The sequence below is a fragment of the Anser brachyrhynchus genome, assembly GCF_964034855.1.
Source record: "Anser brachyrhynchus genome assembly, chromosome: 2".
NCBI classification, from domain to species: domain Eukaryota; kingdom Metazoa; phylum Chordata; class Aves; order Anseriformes; family Anatidae; genus Anser; species Anser brachyrhynchus.
Genome location: NC_137695.1, coordinates 131,724,096 through 131,747,877, shown reverse-complemented (window position 1 = coordinate 131,747,877; position 23,782 = coordinate 131,724,096).

Sequence of the window (23,782 nt, the reverse complement as noted above, 5' to 3'; positions counted from 1 at the left end):
TGCAGTTTGGGTGATTTTAGGCATAGGATGACTGCATGTGGCTTTTGTCTCGTGGTCAGGAGCCCCCAGGGATGATGCACTGCCAGTCCTATGTGCATAAAAGACAGAAAAGCAAAGAAGGCCTTGGAAGAGACGAAGTGCTCAGATGCTTGTCCATTTATTTCCTAAAGATCAGATGGTCTATAAATACTGTTACTGTCCTTACAAACCCCACCACTCTCTTAGACAACTTTGTGGTTTTGGATTGGCAAAAATTAACACTTTTCTGATGGTACAGATGGTTTATAGACTTGAATCTATAAATGAGGCCTTATTTCTTTTTGAGTATACATTTTCAGCTATTTTTATTTTTTCCCACAGTCATCAAAGCTAGAAAATCAGATTTTATATGAAATGTTATGTCTGCCATAGGACGTGAAGGAAGCTACTAGATGTTGAGAGATGCAGGTAAACCCATCAGCTGGCAATGCTCATAGCACGGTAGAAATATTCTGTGCAGTTGCTATGGGAAATATCACCAAAACTGACCATTTTTCCTTTCCCTTTCCCTTTCCCTTTCCCTTTCCCTTTCCCTTTCCCTTTCCCTTTCCCTTTCCCTTTCCCTTTCCCTTTCCCTTTCCCTTTTCTCTTTTCCCTTTTCCTTTTCGTAGCTGATCAGTCTTCTTATTAGTGACAAGACTTCCAGAACACAGCTGCACTCACCAAAGGTGAGCTCAAAGGCTATTTTCATCCACAATTCCTGTCAGGGCTGTGATGCACTACTTGAATTACATTTTTTTAGAAAGAGACGTTCTGGATTTTGATATAATTTCATTTCCCCAGAGAGAAAGCGTTATGGCAGCAATCTGCCAGCCTTGCTGGCACTTGTGAGACTTCTATCAGCCAACCCTGCTTGCACACTTAAGACTTCCAGCAGGTACTGAAACTGCACAGATTTTTCCAGGTATATTCTCAAGGGCAAACCGCTCAAGCCTTGTGAAAGGGTGGGAAGCAGTATTTGGACTGTTATGCCTCAGGGGTGATAAAACCACGGTTTAAAGGGAGTATCCTTGAATAACAAGTTTTCACCATGTCTCAAAACTTTATCCATGATAGATGCATTTCAATGTTTCTTATGTGCAAAGTCCATGGCTCTCACTCTCTCGCCAGTCAAGGATTCATTTTAAAACTTCAGATTTGGAGTAATCTTGAATTTCTTCAATATGTTTCTGCAGTTCCTTATGTTATGCATTTATCCAGGGGACTGTGTTGGGGACAAAAGACTTAGGTGAAACATTAGCAGGTTGTCAAGTTCTTTTTAATCCTACTCAATAGAAGTAAGCCTAAGCCTTAGTGACTTTTATATTTGTGAGATACCTTCATTTTCCTGAGTCTCAGCTCATTGAGAAGATCAGTATTTTAATCCTGCTCTACCCAGTACCACTTTCTCTCTTAAGTAATTGTTTAGAATGGAATTTAGTGAAAAGAAGATTAGAGAAACTTTAAGGGCATGGAGAACTGCCCACCAGAAATAATACATTGGTAGCTTGAATAAGAGGCCAGTATTAGCTATACTGGTATGCATCTCATACTGACTAAGCTCCAACACACCTGATATTCCTAGGTCCTTTTACAGCGAGTCATGGGACGACAGTCCTTCAGTAGGAGTGTTAATCTGTTTTAGTGGCTGTAACCACTCACATCAGCCTGGACAGCCTTCTCCTTTGGACGCAAGGCCTGTGCTGGTGTCCTCAGGTGGGTCCAGGACTGAAAAGAGGGTCACCCAACCTCTCTCCCCAAGCATAGACATGAAACAGCTTCCTAAACCTCCGTGGTGATGGGCTATGCTCACCCTCAGCATCACATCAGATTTTATACAGTGATAGGTTTGATCTGATGTAACCCAGACATCAAAAAAACCCTTCAAGTTCACTCCCAAGGAAACAGTGGTATTCTACTGTGCTATGTGATAATAAAAAACTCTGGAATCTAAAATGTGGGGGGGAAAATGGTGCTTCACTAGCAGCAGGGAGCAAAACCAAATGCATCTCGACAGCAGTAAGAAATTCTTATGAGAAAATCTTGCTATTTCCAACATGTCCTTAGGTTTTCAGACCATTACTTCCATTTCAGATCTGAAGAAAACCCTTACATGAGTAGAAGCGTTTGTTTTTTTTTCTCAACTATTTCAGTTTGTCTAATAAAAGATATTACCTCCCCACTGGATTTCAAATAGTTGAAAAAACGATCACATTATGATGATAGAGGATCACAGAATGAGCTACGACTTCTAGCACCAGGGAAGGACTGGAGCAATAGAAGCACACATGAGGATTCAGCACACCCCTCTGCTCAATGAATTTGCTTTTTTCTTCAGTTTCTCCACAGAAATCTCATTCAAGTGCTGCATCGGTCACCTTCTTGCTGACCTTTGCAGAAATAAAAAAAGAAAAGGGAAGGAAGGAAGGAAGGAAGGAAGGAAGGAAGGAAGGAAGGAAGGAAGGAAGGAAGGAAGGAAGGAGGGAGGGAGGGAGGGAGGGAGGGAGGGAGGGAGGGAGGGAGGGAGGGAAGGAAGGAAGGAAGGAAGGAAGGAAGGGTTGTTGAAAACTGCTTTGGGATGTGACTTTCCCCCTTTGCAGTGATTTGTGCCATCAGTCAGGTCTCCCAGCTCCAATCCCTCCGATGCTGCAATGGAAAGAGAAGCAGGCTCAAAACCCAGACCGAAAACATTTAGCACCAGCAAAAGGCAGGAGCAGTTGTTTAGTTACTATTTAAATACAGAGAGACAGCTTTCAGCCTGTGACAACAGCATCTCCAGCAACTACACAGAGAAGTCCTTGAATCCTGGCTGGATAACACCCAGCTCTTTTTTCTTCACTGGATTTTTGAAACTGTGTTTGGCAGGTTTCCCCTAGCCACTCAGACTATTCAAGCAGAGATCTTGATGCTTATATTATTCTTTTTTTGTTTGCTGCCAACATCCAACAGTGACCTCATCTCTTCCCTACTTCCAGCAGATCCTTGAATCCCCCCACCTCATTTTCAACTCTTTCAATTTTTTTATTTTTTTTTTGTCCCTATGGAATCAACTTTTCAAAAACATGTTTTCCTACCTTTTTATTAACTCACATTTCTTCCTCTACTTTTTTTTTTCTTTTTTTTTTTTTTTTCTTCTGCATCACTGTAAACTAGCCTTAAGCCTTCATCTGCCACATCTTAAACTCTCATTTACAAAGTATCTCCACTTCTCTCTAGGTGACCTTCCATCCATCTGCTTCTTGCTATTGTTCAGCCAAGGACCAGAGCACTGAACATCCATTGCCTCTGGGAATCCAGCCCACCATCATCTACCTTCCTACAAAACTGCAAAATCACTTATCTAAGCTTGGCTTTGGATGCCTGGGTGAGCAGAGTAGAGGGGCAGGAACAGACCCCGCACTGCTGTGTTTGGTTCCAGTTGCTGCTTCTATTCAGCCTCACGTAGGCTGTTTTACTTTCCTGAATTGATAATGGTTCCAGGTATGAGAAAAGTGAAATATTGCAGGGTGAAGATTGAGATGTCAAAGTACAGTGCTTGTGAATTGACTTCTGAGGCACATTTTCCATCAGTCATGACAAAGTGGCACATGCCATCATTAGAAAATGTTGTTTTCTATGTGTTGCATGTATAGGGACACTTAGGGACAGATTGCAAATGAGTTCCGTTATGCTAGTAAAACTGTTGTTTTATTTTCTCCTTCATAAGCAGTACTTTACCATATCCAGCAAGGTGGTTGATCATATTTTGGGAACTTTCCTGTGGAAAAAATAGAAGAATACATAAAAGAAATAGATGAGATGTACTTTTTACATATATATGTATATATACACACTACATATATATACATATAAGCATATGTATATGTAAATATATATATGAGATTATCTTATAAATAATTGTTCTAAACCATTTTAAAATAGAAATAATAGAAATAGGTCTAGGGAAGAAGGTGTGAAATCATTTACTACCTTATTTGCAAGAATAAGAAGGCAACAACAATGAGGATAGAGAATATCATGCAGGGAGAGAAGGAGCAGTAGACTGGGCAAAGACTGGAAATGAAACTGCAGGGAGTAGCCTATTTTGTGAGGAAAATGCCTATGTAATCTGCTTCATTTGTAAGGGAGTGTCAAGTCTCTGCTATTGCAAACACTTACTAATAACCTATCTGTCAGTCTTCTGACTCAAGCAGTTCTGCTAAAGACAGTATCTTTATCTCAGAAATAATGTTAAAAGGTAAGCTAAGTTTTAATATTTTAATGATCATTTCTATTCTACCATGAGAAAAATGAATTCAAGACTCCAATCAAGTGGACAAAATTCTACATCTAGAAAGCAAAGAAACAATGTTTTGATGAAAATTTGTGTAAATACCAAGAATAATTTCAAAAGAACCGACATTTGGAAGAAATCATTGGAGAGCTTATTTCAGACACCTTTTCTGCCCTGATATATGCCTGTGCAATAATCCAGCTGGCTCTGGTGTGTGTTCCCCGAGCTCTGACATGCTCCATCTTTAGCACACAACCTCTTTCTTTTAACCATTCTTGGAAATCTTGTGATCAAAATCAAAATCTAAATTAAATGTGAGAATTCATATTACATCAAAAAAAAAGTAAGCCATGTGTCTAAAGTTTTCAGTTTCTCAAAATAAACTCTGCTTGTTGGTTCAAATTTACCTTCATAGAGGTATAACAGAACACCTCTAAGGGACTTCTAATAAGATTTTCTTGTCATGGTCCTTCCTTCAGACTTATCTGTGAAAGGCATGAAGTCTGGAGATTTCTTTTTGACTCAGTTTGTATGAACTGTAAAATTACTGATGTCTGCATAAAAATGGCTTGCAAAACTGCTCTCCATAAGATATCTTCATGCAGCACTGAGCAAGCCAATCATGTACAGTTCAGAGCATGGTAGTGATTGATGCTCAGGAAAAAACTCACTGAGCCACAGACATAAGGACCCTTGCCATAGCAGGAATGCACATACACTGTATTATTGCCTGTCACTTTTGAAAAGCCAAAGCTGGAAGGAAATGTGCAGTTTTGGCAGGCCAGTCTCTGGAGCAGGTTTCTAACAGCTTCTTACAAAGGGAAAGGGCAGAGAACTACCAGCGCTGCAAATACTTTTCTTGAGATTGATCAGGTGGAGTTGTTTCAGCTTGCTCAGCCTGTTAGCAGTTCTGGGAATTCCTGGATATTTCCTTCGGGCTTGCAGTTTATCCTCAGTCAGCTTGGCAGAAGTTTTGATTGTGCAGCTGTATGGCCAGGTAGATACAAGCCTGGAGCACCATACTGCTGATCTGCAGGGACTCCTTTCCAGGTGAGAATGTCTTCCAATCTCTAGACGGAGCAGTCACATACAGCATCTTCCTCTTCAGGCAACATTCATACATCTGTGCTGTGTATATTGCATGTAGTGCATGCAATAACCTTGGCTGTTTTCAGCTTTGGACCAGGCAGAGAGGATGCAAGCTCAAAATAAAGTCTGTTGCTTTTAACATCGGGCAACCTGGCAACAACTTGGTATCACCTTGGGGATTAGCAGAACACTGTATTTTGCTGTTTCTCAACATCTTTGGCTTCTGCAGCCACAGTAATGTTTGTCTTCAGTACCAAACCCATGTGAAACTCTGGATCCTCTGATACAAGATAGGGTTTTACATTAAACTTTTACAATCCTTTCTTATGTCATTATGAAATGGGATGGTGTCATTGCAATGTATAGGTCGATACCATACAGCAACAATATGTTCTGCAGAGTCACCCTCCCTTGTAAGCAGCATCTCAGGAGAGGATAACAAGATTCGAGCAGTGAGGGTGTTGCATGATTTTCATTCTTCAGTTACCAGTTACCAGTTTACTCCTGGGTTTGTTTTCTGGCCTGAACTTGGTGGAATGTTTGAATCTTGTACTCCAGCTTGTCTGGTCATGAGCAGCTTTGGCAGTAAATGGAGCTGGCAGGCAGAAACCCAACAGTTCTAAGTGTTATTTTGAATCTAGTTTTCTTTGCAGAGCCAGTACACATGCCAAAAGCATGTAGCCCTATTTGTGATCAGCTTCCCAGTTAGAGCTCAGTAATGCTCTGTCCAACCAGGAAAGCTAAGAAGGGGAATTCATCATTGCAATAATTCATATTATGAACATTCATATTATGAAGATGGTCTAAAATATACTGTTACATTGACCTCTTGAAGTCCAGGGTCCATGCAACAGTTCAACACACTCATGGAGGATCCTGTAATGTATTTACAAGACAGTTACAGAAGATGGAAGTGGGGTGCAGTGACCTGATAATGATGGAAAGTGTCTTTCATACTTCATAAATAACATCCTGACTTTAATAGATGATACACCATATCCTGTCCTCAGTAGGAAAAAAAGTACCGTAGATGCTAAGAGTTCTTCAAGACCACATGCTGTGAAATGTTTGCACTTCCCATCAGTGCCACTTTTCTCTTCACAAGACATTCAATTCCCCAAGAGTTTGCTCAGGTTTCTGGCAGAGATTACACAGTTTGATTGTTTTGTTTTGTTTTGTTTTGTTTTATTCTATTTTAATCTATTTTATTTTGTTTTGTTTGTTTTTTTGTTTTGTTTATTTATTTGTTCTAGCCTCCAGGAAACTTGAGAAGGCTGGAGGGAATATGACCCCATCAAAATAAAAAGTGCTGTTAGAGAGTCACAGTCTCCTTCATAGTGGGTGAGAAGTTTAATGAAACCACACCAGATGACTACGGAACTGTGAAAGAAAGAAAGGTTCCCTTTAGATTGCCTGTATTTCCAGAGAACAAAAAACACCTGCAGATTATCAACCAGAATATTTGTGAAATCCAACTGCTTTTGGAAAAAAATACTGAAATTGAAACAAAAATTCCATTCACAGGAAAAGACAGGACCTGGGATTTTAAAAGACTATAAGGGGTGTTTTTTTCCTGCAATAAAATCATAGAAGTTATTATCTGCCAAGTTTTCTGTATTTCCTAAGTCATTCAACTTCACTCAGTAGTGCCTGCAAGGGGAAAAGATAATTTGAATTTGACAAAAACACATCTTCCAGAGACCTGATAATGAAAAACAACTAGCATTGACTTTGAAACAAGATGCAGAGAATTTCTATTTTGTTTTATTAATTTCACTCACTCAGGTAGCGTAACCTCAATGTTATATTATTTTTTTCAAGTTTCAGCTTTCAGACAAAGATTTTTTTTATGCCTTAGTATAAGAGGTGATTTCAAATGTAATATATTTTGCTGTGTATCTGCATTGAAGGTGAGATGATTATACTGCATTAAACTTGCTTCTCAAGCTATGTACAACTCAATATATGCATGCCCCTCACTGAGAGACATCTTTTCATCACCTCAGAAAATTTGTGCAGCTCTTTAATGAACTTTCTCTTGAACATGTACAAGACACATAATAGATCTATAAAGTGCATCCAGTGCATTATATCCTTAATGATATAAAAAGATTGCACTCGCTCAACTCCTCTTAATACTCTCAAGAATCTTGTTGGCCCTGTATGTCAGTCACACCATTAGACTGGATTTTACAATGTATTGTTTGGTCAAAATACTTTTAGAATCACCATTTTCCAGAATCTTATTTTATATGCATACTGTAGCACATTCTATGTTACCAGTTCCAGCTCTTGCTGCATTACTAGCCCTTAATCTGTCATTATTTATTTTCTTTATTTTAAATATGGCACATCACATCCACAATTCTGGGAACGTGCTGCAGTACATTGTTTATTTACACTTAATTTAGACTTTATTTATTTAGCAAAATATTGTATATATTTAGACCGCCATTCTGCAAATCTTTGTGTTATCTGCACATCTTATCAGCAAGATAAAAGCAAGGAAAATTTGTCCTTCAGCTGAGTAAAACATCTGGTCTTTTCAGTTTGTTAACATAACCTAATGGATATCTCATGAAATCAGTTGAGATTAAACAGATAAAAGCAACTTGCAGAGAAATTTAAATTCATTTTGCACAACTCTGCCTGTCAAGCAGGGAAAATAAACTACCAAACAAGCTCACATTTTGCATAGCATTTTGTTACCTGCTGTCTGGAAAATTCAGACCAGGATTCATGCACTGAAACACTTACCTTTGCATTTTCAACTATGTGGTCAACCAGTCAAATTTAACTGTGTTGGTCTGTGGTGGGTTGACTCCAGTCAGCAATTAGGCACCATACGGGCTGCTATGAAGAAAATTAACTCCATCCCAACCTGACCCAGTATAACATGCATTGGTCGTATAGGACTGCTGTGCATTTCATGGAAAGAGTTAGGTATCTATGAAAAGAAATCAAATTATTAAACCTCCTACTCTCACCAAAGGAAGTGGCAGCATGACTTAAAAAAGGAAGAGAAAAAAAAAAAAGTCAGACTATTATAGATAACACTTCAGAGATTATTTTATCTACTATACACATTAGTTCCCCAGTGATTACAGAGATACAAAGCAGCAGGTACTTAGGGCCAAGACATCATCTGGACAGTAAAACTACAGAGAGCAAAATGACTTAAAGATCAAGAAAATAATACAGTGCTTGGTGTCCTGAATGCAGAAGATTGAATGCTGACCAGTGTTTCGGGGTATGGTTGGATAATAATGTCCTACAAATTATCTAGATTCTAATTCAAGAGAAAAGCACTAATTACTACAGACAGGGACAACCATAAATTTATAATCCCTCAGCTGCTCAAATTCAGTCAATTCAAATGGATAAAAGCCTTGAGTGCATCCTACTCTCGTCATTATCATCACCATTAAGTGGATTGTATCTCATGTCATCAATGTTTTGACATGAAGATACAGACATATACATTGTAGGCCTGTGTAGGAGCACTCTTACTCATTTTACAAGGCATTAATGCAATTTACAGAAAAAAAAAGTCCTCTAGAATAGGCAATGACCTTAAAATGAAAGCATTTACACTCTGTGTTCCAACATCGGGCCTTTGTTGAGTATAAAGAGGAATCCAAAGTGACTTGCTTTGATGTAGATACCCATCTTTTAGACATCTACATTTATTCAGGACAGTGCCATCCGAGATATCAGCCAAGCCACAGTAGCCAAGAAATAGGAAATGATTCAGCTTGCCTTAACCAAGAATTAGAGAGCTAAACCCTGTGTTTGCCATAGGCTGGAGCCACAAGGGCATAGTCCAAATACAGATTGCTCTCTTAATGGCCATATAACAGCTGATGAATTAGCCTTACTGCAGTTCAGCAAATGACAACTTTATGACTGAATTAAAATTATCTGCCTTTAATTATCACAACTGAAGTTCAAGATCCAAGCCAACTTCAATTTCTGGTTTGAAGGTACATGACGATCTAAGATGGGGACATGCAGAAATAGCCAATACACAGTGCTCTGAAGACTGAATTACTTTAAAAGTCCAGATGCTCTTAGGGATTGAGTTTGGAGTTTAATTGCAATCTTTTATACAAGCTGGCTTATTGGAGCCATATCACAACACAGAATCTCCAATAAGAATGTTAAACATGTGCAAATGAACCACCTCTTCCAGATGCCAGAAACTATACACTGCTTTGAAGTAAATCCCTAGATAATCCTGGAAAGAATAGGTCTTTCAGTGAACAGACAATTTGCTTGGTCCCTATAGCTGGTACACTTAACTTCCACCACAAGCCTGCTTCATTCCTTACTTATCCGGACAAATCTGTGACCTTCCTTTTACTCTCCTGATCCGAGAAAGCTAAGCTTATCCTGAGAATGGTCACTGTTTCCTCACATATATCATATTAAAATAATTCTGTATGACTCAGGAAAAAGAATAAAGCAATTTAATTTTAAAGTAGATTTTGCAATAAATCAATAAAAGACTTAACTTTACCATCCTGCTAAGGAAAAAAAAGATTATTCATGAGCTTTTCCTTGCATTTTTCCACATTTACAAAGTAGGTTTCCCTTGAAGTCTTTCCACAGAAGGTTGAAATGTTGGGCTACCAATGCACAGCTTGAAGCCCAGCACTTGCAGCTTGCCTACACCTTCTCCTAGGGATGCTGAGCAGACACAAGTCAAGAGCCACCCATTAATACCTTTGATTATGCTTCTAAACACAGCTAAGTAGCAGCAAATGGCACATACTCTTGCAAACATTTGTTAGTAAAAGTGATACCAAAAATTAAAAATGTCTCTTGGAGACTGAGTTGTCCAAATATTCAAATAAACCTTGTCTGGGAGGAATGTAGAAGGAGGGAAAAAAAAAAAAAAAAAAAAAAAAAAGATTCAGTACTTGAGAAGAAGATTTGAATAGCTAGGTCTCAGACAAAGGCTTCCACAGCGCAAGAAGGGCTTGAGTTTGAAGAGTAGGAAGTGAGTATAAGAAATCCCGTAGCATGAAGAGTTACAAATGTATACAGCAATGAATAAACAGAGCAATGATCCTCTTCTGTTTTGCCTTTGCCTTTTCATAAACTTGAATGACTTGAAGATTTAGCTCAGTTTTCAACTGAGTCACTGAAGTGGCTACTTGGACTCTGCTTGCCTTACAATTCATCTTGACTACATTAGCTAGACCTAATTTAAGAGAAAGAGAAGCACTTTACTCTGCAAAAAGCTGTGCTCTTGTTCTTGGCAGTGCTGGCCCTCGTATTCACATCTTAAAGCAGGTCAGAAAAGATCACAGACTGACACATCTCTAGCTCACTGACTGCTCTTTTTTTCCTCTCTCACTTTTTTTTTTTTTCAACAGAGAAAGGTTTTGTTTTATTTTGTTTTGTTTTGTTTTGTTTCTTCTGCCTGCTTGGGGAAGGAGGGCAAAGAAAAAGCTGACCAAAAGTTAAAGCATGTTAATGAGGGCATTGTCCAAATGCTTCTTGAACAATGACAGGCATGGGGCATCAACCACCTCTCCAGGAAGCCTGTTCTGGTGTTTGACCACCCACATGGTAAACAAATTTTTCTAATGTCTGGTCTGAACCTTCCCTGGCACAGCTTTATGGCATTCCCATGTGTCTTGTCCTCAGTTACCAGAAAGAAGAGACCAGCACCTCCCTCTGCTTCCCCTCCTCAGGAAGTTGCAAAGAGCAAGGAGGTCACCTCTTGGCCTCCTCTTCTCCACAATCCAAGTGTCCTCAGCCTCCCCTCACAGGACATGCCTTCCAGCCCTTTTACGAGCTTTGTTGCCCTCCTCTGGACGCTTTCAAGGACCTTAACATCTTTTTTATACTGCAGAGCCCAGAACTGCATGTGATATTTAAGGTGAGGCCACACCAATGCTATATATAGCAGGAAAATCACCTCTTGTGACCTTTGGCTGGCCATGCTGTGCTTAATACACCCCAAAATGCCATTTGCCCTCTTGGCTTCCAGGGCATACTGCTGGCTCATGTTGAGCCTGCTGCAAACCAGCACCCCCAAGCCCCTTTCTGCTGAGCTGCTCTCCAGCCACCCATCTGCCAGTGCGTACCTGTGTCCAGCACTGCTCCATCCCCAGTGCAGAACCAGGCATTGTCCTTTGTTGAACTGTTGAACTTTGTTGTTGCTGATGGCCCAGTGCTTCAATCTGCCTAAATCCCTCCACCAGGCCTCTCATCCCTCCAGGAAGTCAACAGCGTCTTGCACTTCAGTATTGTCAGCAAACTTGCTGAGGACGCACTCCACTTCTGCATCCAGATCACTGATTAAAATATTGAACAGGACTGGCCCTAGAACTGAGCCTTGGGGAACACCGCTGGTGACCTTACACCAGCCAGACATAGCTCCATTTACTGCAACCTTTTGAGCACTACTATTGGGCCAGTTCATCACCAAGCGTATCATGAACCTTTTTACCTAACAGACAATTTGTCCAGAAGGATGCCAAGAGGGACAGTATCAAAGGCCTTACTGAAATCCAGAAAGATTACATCCACCACCTTCCCTTCATCCACCAAGGTTGCCCAAGCACAGACTACCCTTTCGCCTAAAAGGAGACTGAGAATTTGGCTATCCAGCCAACAATCTGAAAACACAGAGATTTAACTCATTGTGACTTTGGATAGTAATAATCCAAATAACACAAGTAATAAGCAGATTTTTTTCTAGAACTGGAATCAATGATTTCTCTCTATGCGCAACATAGCTTTCCCTTTTCGGAGATGTTACTTTAACCAGTACAATCAAACTTGAAGAAAAAGGTCAGGCAGGAGGCAGATCACCTTGCCTCTGAAATCTGGAAGAGAGAAATCTGAGCTTGAAGTACAGTAGTTGCACTTGACAGTCTCTCAGTGGGGAAAGTTGCCACTTCAGCATGAAGACTAAATTATGTAGCTGGTATCAGTTCTTGGTTGCTCTCCTTTCTTGTAAAGCAGACCTTCACCTTCTGGAATTATTCTGTGCTGTGCTTGCAGATCTGAGCTTCATTTATCTCCAAGATATGAAGTCAAATGGTCTTTGTAGAATTAAATGGTTCATTTAGTATGCAAAGTTAATAATGTTGCATTTGCCTTCATACTAGCAATGAGTACAGATAGAAACTAATCAGAATGGTGTTAATTATAAACTTTTAAAATAATACTCTACTAATCTAAAGTACTGATATATAGAGCACACTGATGTTTGTCATGTACACCAGAAGATGAGACATCTTCCAAAATTCCATATAAGTAGGCATGAATCTAATGGCCTCTACTTCTGTCTTCTTCATGTTGATTGTCAATGTGGAAATTTCAATCTAGACTCCACACTAGCTCATTTGTATGAAAGATACAGGTCTCCTTTGGATAAGACTTGTCTTTCAGCTTTTATACTCATCTCAGTAACTTTTAGACAGAAGAGACACAACTTCCAAAGAACACTGAAAAGCAGTTTCAAGTGCCAATGAGGATATTGCATTAAGCCTATTCTGCTTTGATCCCAGAACATGCTACATTATTGGCTTACTCAGGTTCTGTACCAGCAGACACTCAGGAAACACATATGTAATCGGTACTACCAGCTGAAAAAGAAGTCCCCAGTATTTGCTGCCTCATGGCACTGAAGATGCTGTGCAACTGGATTAGATGGCATTAGGCACATAGAGTTTTTGTGGCACCATCAGACTTCATCAGAATGTTGAGTTCTTTTATTGCTAATGGGAAAAATGCTTAACGCCATTTCCTGTGAGTACTTATCCATTAGGCAAGACAAGAAGGATCTCAGGTTTAACTTCTATTTCAGAAAATGTCTATTTCTCTAGGGAATGGGAAAATAAAAGTAATCTCTCTGCCTTTCTAAAGACGAAAACAGTTCAGCCTAAGTGGAAACTGCTGTAATCAAGGAACAAAATTACATAATCTAATGGGCTGATAAGTAGAAGTTAATGGTCTCAGGCTACCTCTATAATATATTGAATAAATTCAACTTTACTCCAGATAGTTTCCTTGGCTGTAAATTCATCAAATTAATTGCAGCAAATTATATGTTTATAAGTTTTCATAAGCAAAATAACTGGAAGATTAATTACAAGGATGCTTGCAAGACACTTCTAAGACCTTTGCTGATTTTTTTTTATAAAATTGTAATAGTATATCGCAGGTATAATAAACCAGTTCACAACAACTTCTGATACTACATGGAACAATTCCTCAACTTTTCTCATGTAAATAATTTTATATTGTATTTCTAAGAAGGTATAGAAAGATACAATGAAATGCATCAGGAAATATCATCATTTAGGTTATTGAACCTGATTCATCTTCCTTACAAATCAATGCAGAATTGTATGTGTATGAACTGAGTTACTAAGTACTTTCCCTTAATGACTTATGAACTCCAGAAGGTTCTTGATATTCTTAACAATCACATAGCCCTTGGGTTAGAGCTCTGTGGTAGTCTAGTGCTTTTGTAGTTTCTTAATTAAAAAGAGGCAGTGAGCATTAAAAAGCTTTTCTGCATTATGTATCATATTAATTGCACATGTTTAATTCATCAATATTTGATCACATTCTATTACCATTTCAGGAACCGGGTATGGATTTCAAATACTGCTCACTACAATGCTACTACTTTCCATGAGCTTCTTATTATTGCAGCATCTGCATCTGCCATCATAGGTGCTCACACCACATCATTCACTGCTGCAGTGTGAAGAATTTGCAAAGAAATGCAAGCAACGCACTCAGGGTGTGGTGGTCCATGGAGACATGAAGTGTCTCATTGCTTGACAATGTCACCCCGTAGATAGAGTACCTCACAGACATCTTCCCTGATGTGGTCAAATTTTTATATTTTCCCATTACAATGTTTGAAAAGATCCTAATGACCTCCAAACAACTCTTAAAATCTAAAATCGAATTATGTGCATCAAGGTGATCATCTGAGCCCTTCCCTCTACTCATCCTACAAAAAGAGAACCAAGAGAACAGTAAGTGGGGATTTAAACCAGGACTAATTCCTGCTCCTTCTTTTTGTCTTGGCGTTATCTACCACAATAGTTAATGAAGGTGGGTTCAATGGTCTCCAGTTATGCCTATGTTTTCTCATTTCACAAACCCATCTTCCTTTACAGAAGAATATGAATGGACTGTTATTTTTCCCTTGATGATCATCTTAGGTATCACCCTGAAAGCAAAGTTATTTGGAACTAATTTTAAAGACTTAATGTATTGTATCCCAATTCATCTGCTTTACTTCAGTAAAGTATTCCCTTTTACTGCTTTGTATGTATCAGTCTATGGCAGAGATCTCCATAAATGAGATCAAGGCATAGGCATAAGAATATAAATTTATGCTGTTGTACTATATAATAGTCTGTTAGCTGGAACAGTAGATGTTAGATAAAAAAAATAAAAAATAAATAAATAAATCTGGGAGGTAGAAATCTCAGTGCCAAGGTAAATGGCAAACTCTCTTTATTCAATGTGTGAAGGAGTATGGTCCTAAAGAGAAGGGTATCCACTACCTACTGTGCTAAGAGAAGAAATGCCCATGCCAGCCAAGAGGGAGAGAAGGAGCATTGTTCTGAAGCCCTCTCTGTGGTGGGAAGCTCTGTGAAGCTTTACGAGCCACAAACATGCTCTTGCTTCATGCAGACCTACACTACCAACTCACTAGTAGAAAAAAATAAACAAAAAAGCTGAAAGAAACTTCCCTGTCTCTCACTATCTGAGTATCAGGAGACCTAGCTTCAGTAGCCTTTTCAGCCTGAGGCACTTCGAACTTACGTACCCCACTTCCTACCAGCACACCCAAAGTGTTAGCTGATCTGGGCAAGAGGTGCTGTACTCCTGCCATAGAAGACGGGCTCTGTACAGCCTGGGGTGCAAACTGAATAAATAAATACTATACTGATTCCAGGGAAAAGAGAGGTATTTTTGTTTTCTTTCCTAGCTTAACCAGTGGTCTGCTAGGCAACCAGGTCCTAGTTTTCCAACAATAAAACAACACATAAAGCACCAGTCATATCTGTCAAAATTTTTCATATTTGGGCCTCAAAGTTATTAACAAATACTTTGATGCCATATTTTCCGAGTATCTCTATCCCTTGATATTAAAAATCAAATGCATTTCAGGCTCCCTGCTTCAGAATATTTAAGGCCAAACAGTACAAGTTATCCTTTCACCTGTTTGAAAAGCCTTACCTGACTTAACATTATTTCTCAGAACAGGGAAAATATATACGGAAAACTGAGAAATCAAAAAAAAAAAAAAAAAAGTAATACTTCTGCAATAGGCTTGCAAAAGGCTGAGGTAAGGAGAAGTCAGGTTTCAGGTTTATGTCCTTAAGGACAGGAAACTGAAGAGGGCTGGAGGGAGGCATAGGTTTTTCTGTGTATACAGCAAACACAACTCAGTCATCTCAGAGAGTGCAGCAACACCTTAGCGTGCATTTAGTTACAAGAAAATGTTTATAGGCTAAACACATCATAGTCTCTAATTGGAAACTGTGAATCATAGAATCAGAGAATGGTTTGGGTTGGAAGGGACCTAAAGATCATCTAATTCCAAACCCCCTGCCATGGGCAGGGACACCTCCCCCTAGACCAGGTTGTCTAGTTGTATGAACAGGTTGTATGAACAACAGTACAACACAAACCCTATGAAGCATTTTCTTCCACCAAGCCTATTTCTGTACAACAAGACTGTGCTAGATGTTTGTGAAACAAACAGAATTGCTGACTTAGACTCTGACCCCAAGGAGTTGTTCTTAACAGTCAGAAGTGACATCTGCCTTTCTCATCTTCTGCTCTTGATGCTGATGATCGTATTCATGCCACGTTTATAAGCAAGGGAAGAACTGGAGGTGTTACAACTGTGGGGGCCTTCTTCACAGGAGTTTTATAAACACCAAGGAGACGACAGTCATGCCTCAATGCTGGCAAGTGGTTTGAAGCAGCAATAAGCCAGGCACTAACTTGTAAATTAGAGAAGGGATTTTCAAATATTTTGATATAATTTCAGAAAGCTAGTATTGGCTTACCAGCATTTCACATTTAAAAAAAAAAATAGTACAGAAGGTACTATTAGAACAGGGATATGTACAACCAAAGCCATATCAGATCATAAAAGCAATTAAGTTATGTTCAGCTTGGATACTTTGGCAACAAGACTAAAACGCTACAAGAGAATGAGGAGATCGTACCTGCAGGGGCTGAGGAAGAAACCGTCTGTTAAAAAAAGAGCATGCGTTTAGCCTCATGCCATGCTTCCTTCAGTTCTTGTGTGCCACAGTCCTTCCACGTACACTGTTAGCAGTTCCACCAGGCACCAGCAGATGCAGGTCCCCTGTTAAGGCAGCATGAGCTGCTGTACCATCATCATGGAGCAAATGCTCCACCAAGCATTGGCAACAACCCTTGCTAAGAGGAACTGCAGAACCTGGTGTAGCTTAAAGGAATATCGGAGCTCTGGAAAGAATGAAGGAGGCCAAGGTAGTGAATTCTTGCTATAGGGAAAACCAGGCAACAACACTTCTGCAATCAGCATTGCGTGCTTTGGGTCTTCAGTGAGCAGGTCACAGGGACACTACTCTAACTTCTAAAAGCTCTGAAAGCTGGCACCTACTATCACTAGATAATAGTAACAGGCAACCCCTGCACCGTGCTTCCACGAAGCAATGCCACACCAGCATTACAATACCTGTAACAGAGATACAAATAGACAATGAAGGACAAGGCTTCCCGGTCTGTTTTTTTTTTTTTCTTGACAACTTCCTAAGAGTTCAGAAGCAATAGTTTTAGTAGTTCCAACCTGAAGCAGCACTTTGGTCTACAGCGGCTTGAGGAGTTTGGGAAGGTGCTGTGGTAAGTAGGACCCCCTTTTAATTCACAGGGAAGGTAAATCAATGAAACAGCTGCCAGAAGATGGCCATTTCTTCCTGAAAGATCATGTTGTCTCCATTAGAAACACCCAACTTCCCATGTCCCCCAGCTGTGATGAGATCCTCTGTGGGGAAAAGACAGACAGAATTTTAAAATGATTTTTGGTTTGCAGGATCCATTCCAGGGATCAGCTAGGTGTCATTTTGGTCACTAGCAGCTTTAGAGACGCTGTTTATGCCCAAACTAAGGCTCGGCTCCAGTTAAGGAGGCCTAGGAACAAGAAGTACAGGGATGCACCTTGTCTATACCTGCTGAAGATGTGGTGGCACAACTCCAGCCTCCCTGTGCGTGCTGCCCTGCACCTCCATCACCTCTGTGATCTGTGAGGAGCTGGTTCACTAGCTGAGATTAAGCAATTCATTTTATAGACATTCCCCAATACAGTGAGTTTTTCCGTACCAAAAATTAGTACTGTCAAGACCATAGCCTACCTTACTGAGTAGGAGATCAAACTAGATGGTTGTGACAGTGAAATTCAGTGGCGATGCTGCAGTAAGAGTTCACCGACCCAGGGCAGGCAGTGGTCGGTGGCTTCTGCAAACCATCTTCTTCTCCTTCCCTCCAGCTCCCAGCACCCGGGGGCAGCAGTCAGCTGCAGAGAGATGCAGGGAGCGGGGAATAGCTGCCAGCTTTCACATGCACCCTCCACCCCAACGTGCGTAGAGGGCTGTCTTCAGTAAGGCTTGGTCTCTGAAGTCATGGCATCTGACTCTTTTCCTTTATGTGGAGTGCTAGGTATTTGAATGCGCTCCAAATGCGTCTGTAGTAGCAACAAATTTGTTCTGGCAAATACAACAAGGGATTTCAGAAAGGTTTCGGAGCAAACTGTCAGGCTAAAACATTGCTAGCAAGAAAGCGTGATATGCAGAGTGAAGAGATGCAGAAACAAGGACAGGAAAATATGTACAATGGTTACTCAAACTGCAGGTCCAGCAAAGGTTAAATGTTTTGTAGGTCTTTTCAGTCTTGTTAAAGTATCATTTCTTACACCTCGTTCTTTCTTCAACTTTCTTAGAAGACGCAAAATTCTGGGAGGCTTCTTGCTTTGGAAGAGGTCAGTCATTACTAGAGAAGGACAGACACTGAGGGGAATACTTCAAATTTACAAGACATTAAAAGTTACCAAAATGCATTAATCCTTCATCTGTATTTGAAGAGTTTTCCTCAGCTTGCTCAGAAATACCAAGCAAGGGAAAAAAAAAAAAAAAAAAAGCAGTGGAAGAATTCTAAATGCACCTCTTCCACTTTATCATAACATTGAAAGACATCCACAGTAACTATATTCATTGTGAAGACTAACCAGTCATCAGGGAAAGAGCAATGTTCACTAGGCTTCATGTAAGTAGCAAGTGGAATACACACTACCTACAGCAAGTGCTACCTACAGCAAGTAAAAGTGATTCAGGCTAACGTAAATTTTAAGATTTTAAATCCATACTAGTAAAAATTAGTTTCTTAGCTAGCCAGTAAAGAGTTTGGGTTTGGTACTATCATCTTCAACCCAAAATGCTTCTTCTCACTTACGTGCTAACAACCAGCTGTTAATAGTTTCTGGTATTTTCTGGTATTTTGTGTATTCAATGTTATTATTGACTTAAAGCACAAAAAGAGGCTCTAGTTATCCAGAAGAACTTCCTGAGAGACTCCCAGACTTTAAAACAGCAGATACACTTTATTCTCTGTACATCTTCTATTGGGACTGTCAGCACATGTGGAAAGAATAATGAAGGACTGAGGTAATTCTCTTCAAGGAAACAACAAGCCCATGTCCTGCTCTCAGCTCTCCATCAGCCTGAGGGGAAAGAATGGGTGCCTGCCTGATTTCCAGGAGGTGGGAGCCAATTAATATGTTGACAACTGATGTCACCTTGGTTTTACCTGTCTAACTTGAGCCAGCACCTTTGCAGAGTTGAGATCTGATATGACTAACTGGGAGGCAAGTCCAGGGAAATGAAGTTCACAGACAAAACCGAAGTGGGAGTCAGAGGAAGGCTGATTTTCATCGTAGACTCTCAAGAGGAAATACCTCAATGCCAGATGCAAAATTGCGACTATATAAGAAAAAAGTTAGACAGGTTTAAGCATAAGAAACTTTAGACACATTTAAACTTGTCCTTTAAGTAAAGACAGTTGGTAAGAAGTTAGAAACATGAAACATCTATATTGTCTACATTGTACTCAGCAAAACAAGATCTCATGTAAATCTTCAGAAGCCGTGGAGTTAGGTTATCATTAGCCTGACTATTACATTTGCTGAATATAGCATGATTCAAGTAGAGTTCAGGCATTTTGAGTACCCTTATACAGCAATGCCCGTGTTATGTTCTCAAAGCCTATCACCTACAAGCCTGTAGGAGCTAGCATACCTGCATCTCTTCTCATTGCTATGAAAAGAAAATTGATTTGCAAATACTCTACCTTCTCTACTTTTCTGATTTTCCTTTTGTCTCACTCTCTGCAATCCATATTATTGCTTGATGGGATTTATACTGCCAATAGGCTTGCTCCAGAAACGAGGAAACGCATACACGTTAGAGCAATGTATGAGAAGTCAGTATTTTCCTTAGGAACTGCAGGTTGAGAACCTGGTGAAGGCAAGGGTCCATTCCCTCCAACGGTATCTGCTTTCTTTTCTTCTTCTTTAAAACAAGTTCAGAAATGTAAGCCTGCATATTTTAATAGCAAGTTAATGGCCTCAACTACCAGATTTGTTTTGGGCTTGATCTTACTGTGTCTTGGAGTTACAAGATTTCATTTCTGCTTTTGGCATTACCACAAGCTTAGTTCAGTGTTTCAGAAACACCTTTTAGATGTTTCAATTTTCACAGCCCTACCTTCAGATACTGGAAACCTTTTCAAACACGTTGAGTACTTACAGGTTGATCCAGGAAGAAATACAAGAACCCAGCATCATTAAAAGTAAAAATCAAATCACCAGTCTGAGGTCTCCAAATCTCCTAGCCCAACAATGTAACCAGGAAGATATGTGCTAGTAGATACTCAAGGAAATAATAGTGTTAATGTTGCTGCTGGTAGAATATGACTTCTTCAGCAAAGTGACCATTTGCAATAGTGCCCAGATCCTGAGTGAGGTGGGAGGGAACAGACGTGTGCATGGGGAGCATCAGTTTGCTGCTGGGGACTGTTCTGCAGAGCAGAGGAGAAGGAACCAGCTCATGTCTCCTGTGAATAGTCATAACTGTGGTTTGTTACTTCATGTTTCCACATTTGAGAGTAAGCTGTATTTTTACTTTGTTAAACCCATGCATATTTGAAATACAAATAAGGTTTTGTCACAGTCCTCTTTCAAAGTTGCCCAAAGTGACATCTACTGAAGTAAGCATACTCTTTCCCACATGGAAAGTAACTTTGCTCCTCCTGTACTTCTGAAAGAGGCAGAAGGAGGTCACTATAGTGCTCATTTCTGGAAAATAAAAAAGAAAAAAAAAGAAAAAAAACCTGATGTGGTTTCTCCAAAATCCCCTCCTATTTTGAAGGTTTCTACACTTTTAAAGATGCCCTTGCTTTTGATGGTATTAGATCCCATCAGTGCTGATGACCACAGAGTTGTTCAGCCAAGCTGCCCAGCTCTCGCTGGCAAGAGACTTCTACAAAAGACACAAATCCCAGGTTTTCCCAAGTTTCCAGGCTCAAAGGCTGCACTGATTTCTTCATGACCATTAAGTACTCCAGTCTTCACCAGCACGGTTGTATTACTTGAGGCCTTTGCCCCAGACAGCAGGCAGGATCTGTGTTAGATGACATCAATACCACAAGCTTTTATCTCTTGTCGCTGAAGTCTCTCTCAAGAGAGAGGAGACCGTGGGTAGGATACTTCCCAAGTGGAGAGTCCACGAGCCTGCTCCAGATAGCTGTGTGCTTTGAAGTGAACAAGCAGGGCAACCCACAAGCCGGTTTTCTTCTGCTTGCATTTTTGAGTCATCATGTTTGCAAGACATCTACAAATAGCTCAGATTCACTTTACATAGGTGAAAGTAATTGACTGCCTAGGGAGGGTGAGCTTGTATGCTCTGAACTGATTTACATGGAGCAGGTGCTTCACCTCTCTCCCAAAAAAAAAGCCCTTTCCAGCAGCATAAGCTTTGCAGGCAGCTGTTAACACCAAAGGAATGTCAATCCCCGCTTTCAGGCTATAGTTTTGAATATAAAAGCCCCATTTCCCCTCCAAAGAAATGAATGCTAATTGCAGTAAGCCACACACAGAACAGTTCCCAAAAGGCAAGAAAAGTAAGTGCAGGAACTGAGTTCAGCAAGTTCACATCCTTTCTATAAGAGCCACTGAAGCATTCCTCACCTAAGTCTTTCAAGTACTTGTATTTTTACTAGATTTGAGTTTTCAAGTTTCTACAGACTTCTCACAAATAGTACAGCATTTCTCAATCCAATAACCCTAAGAAAAAATCTAAACAAAACATTAAAAAAAAAGAGAAAAGATAATGACACAAACTTCAGGGTCCTTCAGAATTTCCTCTTTCAGAGGACCTGAGCATGTGTTACTCCGAGAAAAACAATCACAAAAGTAATCAGGGACCTCCATAATTAGACTATTATTTTATTTGTTTTGGAGTTAACCCAAAGTCAGTAAATATGCAAAGACTCAAAAAGAATGGACCAAACCTAAAATTTAACTATTCTTGGGGAAAAAATAGGTTGAAGAAGGAGTTAAAAATATATTTCTCCCACAAAGGGCCTGCAGGCCTCTTGTCTTAAAGGGACAAGAGAGCAACTAATTATACATGTACAAACACATTCAGCCCTTGCAGCAACTCAGGATGGGGATGAACTGGCTGGGGAGCAGCTCTGCAGAAAATGCCCCGAAGGTCTTGGTGGGCAGAAAGGTCAGAGGATATATCCCAGGCCTGTATGAACAGGAGCACAGCCAGGAGGTCGATGGAGGTGATTATTCCCCTTCCCTCAGCACTCACTAGGCCTTGTCCTGAACACTGCATTCAGTTTAGGAGTGAGTTCAGTGGAGGGCCCCCAGGAGGCTCAGGGGACTGAAGCGCTTGCCCCATGAAGAGAGGTTGTGGGACCACAGCTGGTTCACCCTGGGTGAGAGATGGCTTTGGGGGTGCTTACAACAGCCCCCAACACCTGTGGAGTGTGGCCAAGGAGCTGGAGCCATGCTCTTCACAGTGGTACGTGGTGGGGGGACAAGAGATGATGGGTAGAAGTTGAAAGAAGAGAGGTTCAGACTGGAGGTGAGGAGACCCTTTCCCCTGGGACACAGGGCTGGACAGGGTGCAGGTTCCCGGTGAGGCTGTGCAACTCCATCCTTGGAGGCTTCCAGGTCCCCACAGGACACAGCTCTGAGCAGCCTGGTCTGAGCTCAAAGCTGGCTCTTCCTGAGCAGGAGGCTGCACCAGGGACCTTCCTTCCTGCCTAAATTTTCCTATGGTCTCACAGTCCTATGTAATTAATTTTTATATAAAACTGTTACTTACAAAGTCAGCAAATACCAAAATATGTGGACCAACATATTTGTTGCCTAATCACCAGCAGAGTATTTCCACTGAGGAAATTCACGTAACGAGAAATGCTGGGGCTTAAATGTGTGGGTTTTTACAATTGAAATAGCATGCTACAGCCAGTAGGAAAGCCTAAGAAATTGCTTGAGTGTTTTCTGACAGTTTTTTTTGTGATCCAAGCTACAACAGGGCTTAGAGGATCAGTCAAGCTGGGACCTCATTATGCTGGTCCTGTACACACCTTGTCTCAAACTGATTATTACCTGAACAGTGCAAACAGAAAGCAAATTACATGTCCAGAGACCTTCAGTGGGCTGATACCAGAGCCTAGATTTTTGCTTTAACTAGTCATGATGCTAGTCATTGGGACATAGGTCACCAGAAGGCACACAAGCAAATGGGAGAGAAATCACCTGTTCTGTTGCTGTGCTTTTCATAGACCCCTATAACCCCTCTCCAGCACAGAAAAGCAGAATACAGACCCGTCGGTCAATTGGTTCGGGTGGTGCAACCTTAAGGAGATCTCAATTGAGGAAGAAGCTTTATTGCCTTACCCTTCTACAGCCACCAGCACTCCCTCTTTCTGCCCCCACATCAACTTCTTCATGTAGTTCTGTGCCTCTTTGGAGAAAATCTCTGACTGTAGTTGTGCAGAAAGCAAATTAAATAATCTCAACAAGCATTTTAGATCGCCCAGTCTAGGAATTTTCATTTGATATGGAGGACTGAAATGAAAGAATAGAATATTAGAGAGAATATATTCTCTGTAGGTTGAACCTAACTTTTTCTTCTCATAGACAATATGACTTAAATATTTGTCTTTAAGGTGGAGTGTTCTTGAATGATAAAAATAATTAAATGAAAACATGACAGTGATCTTTGTACCAGTAAGCACATATGAATAATAACACTATGACCTACTGGCAAAGGAGGGGTAGGGGAG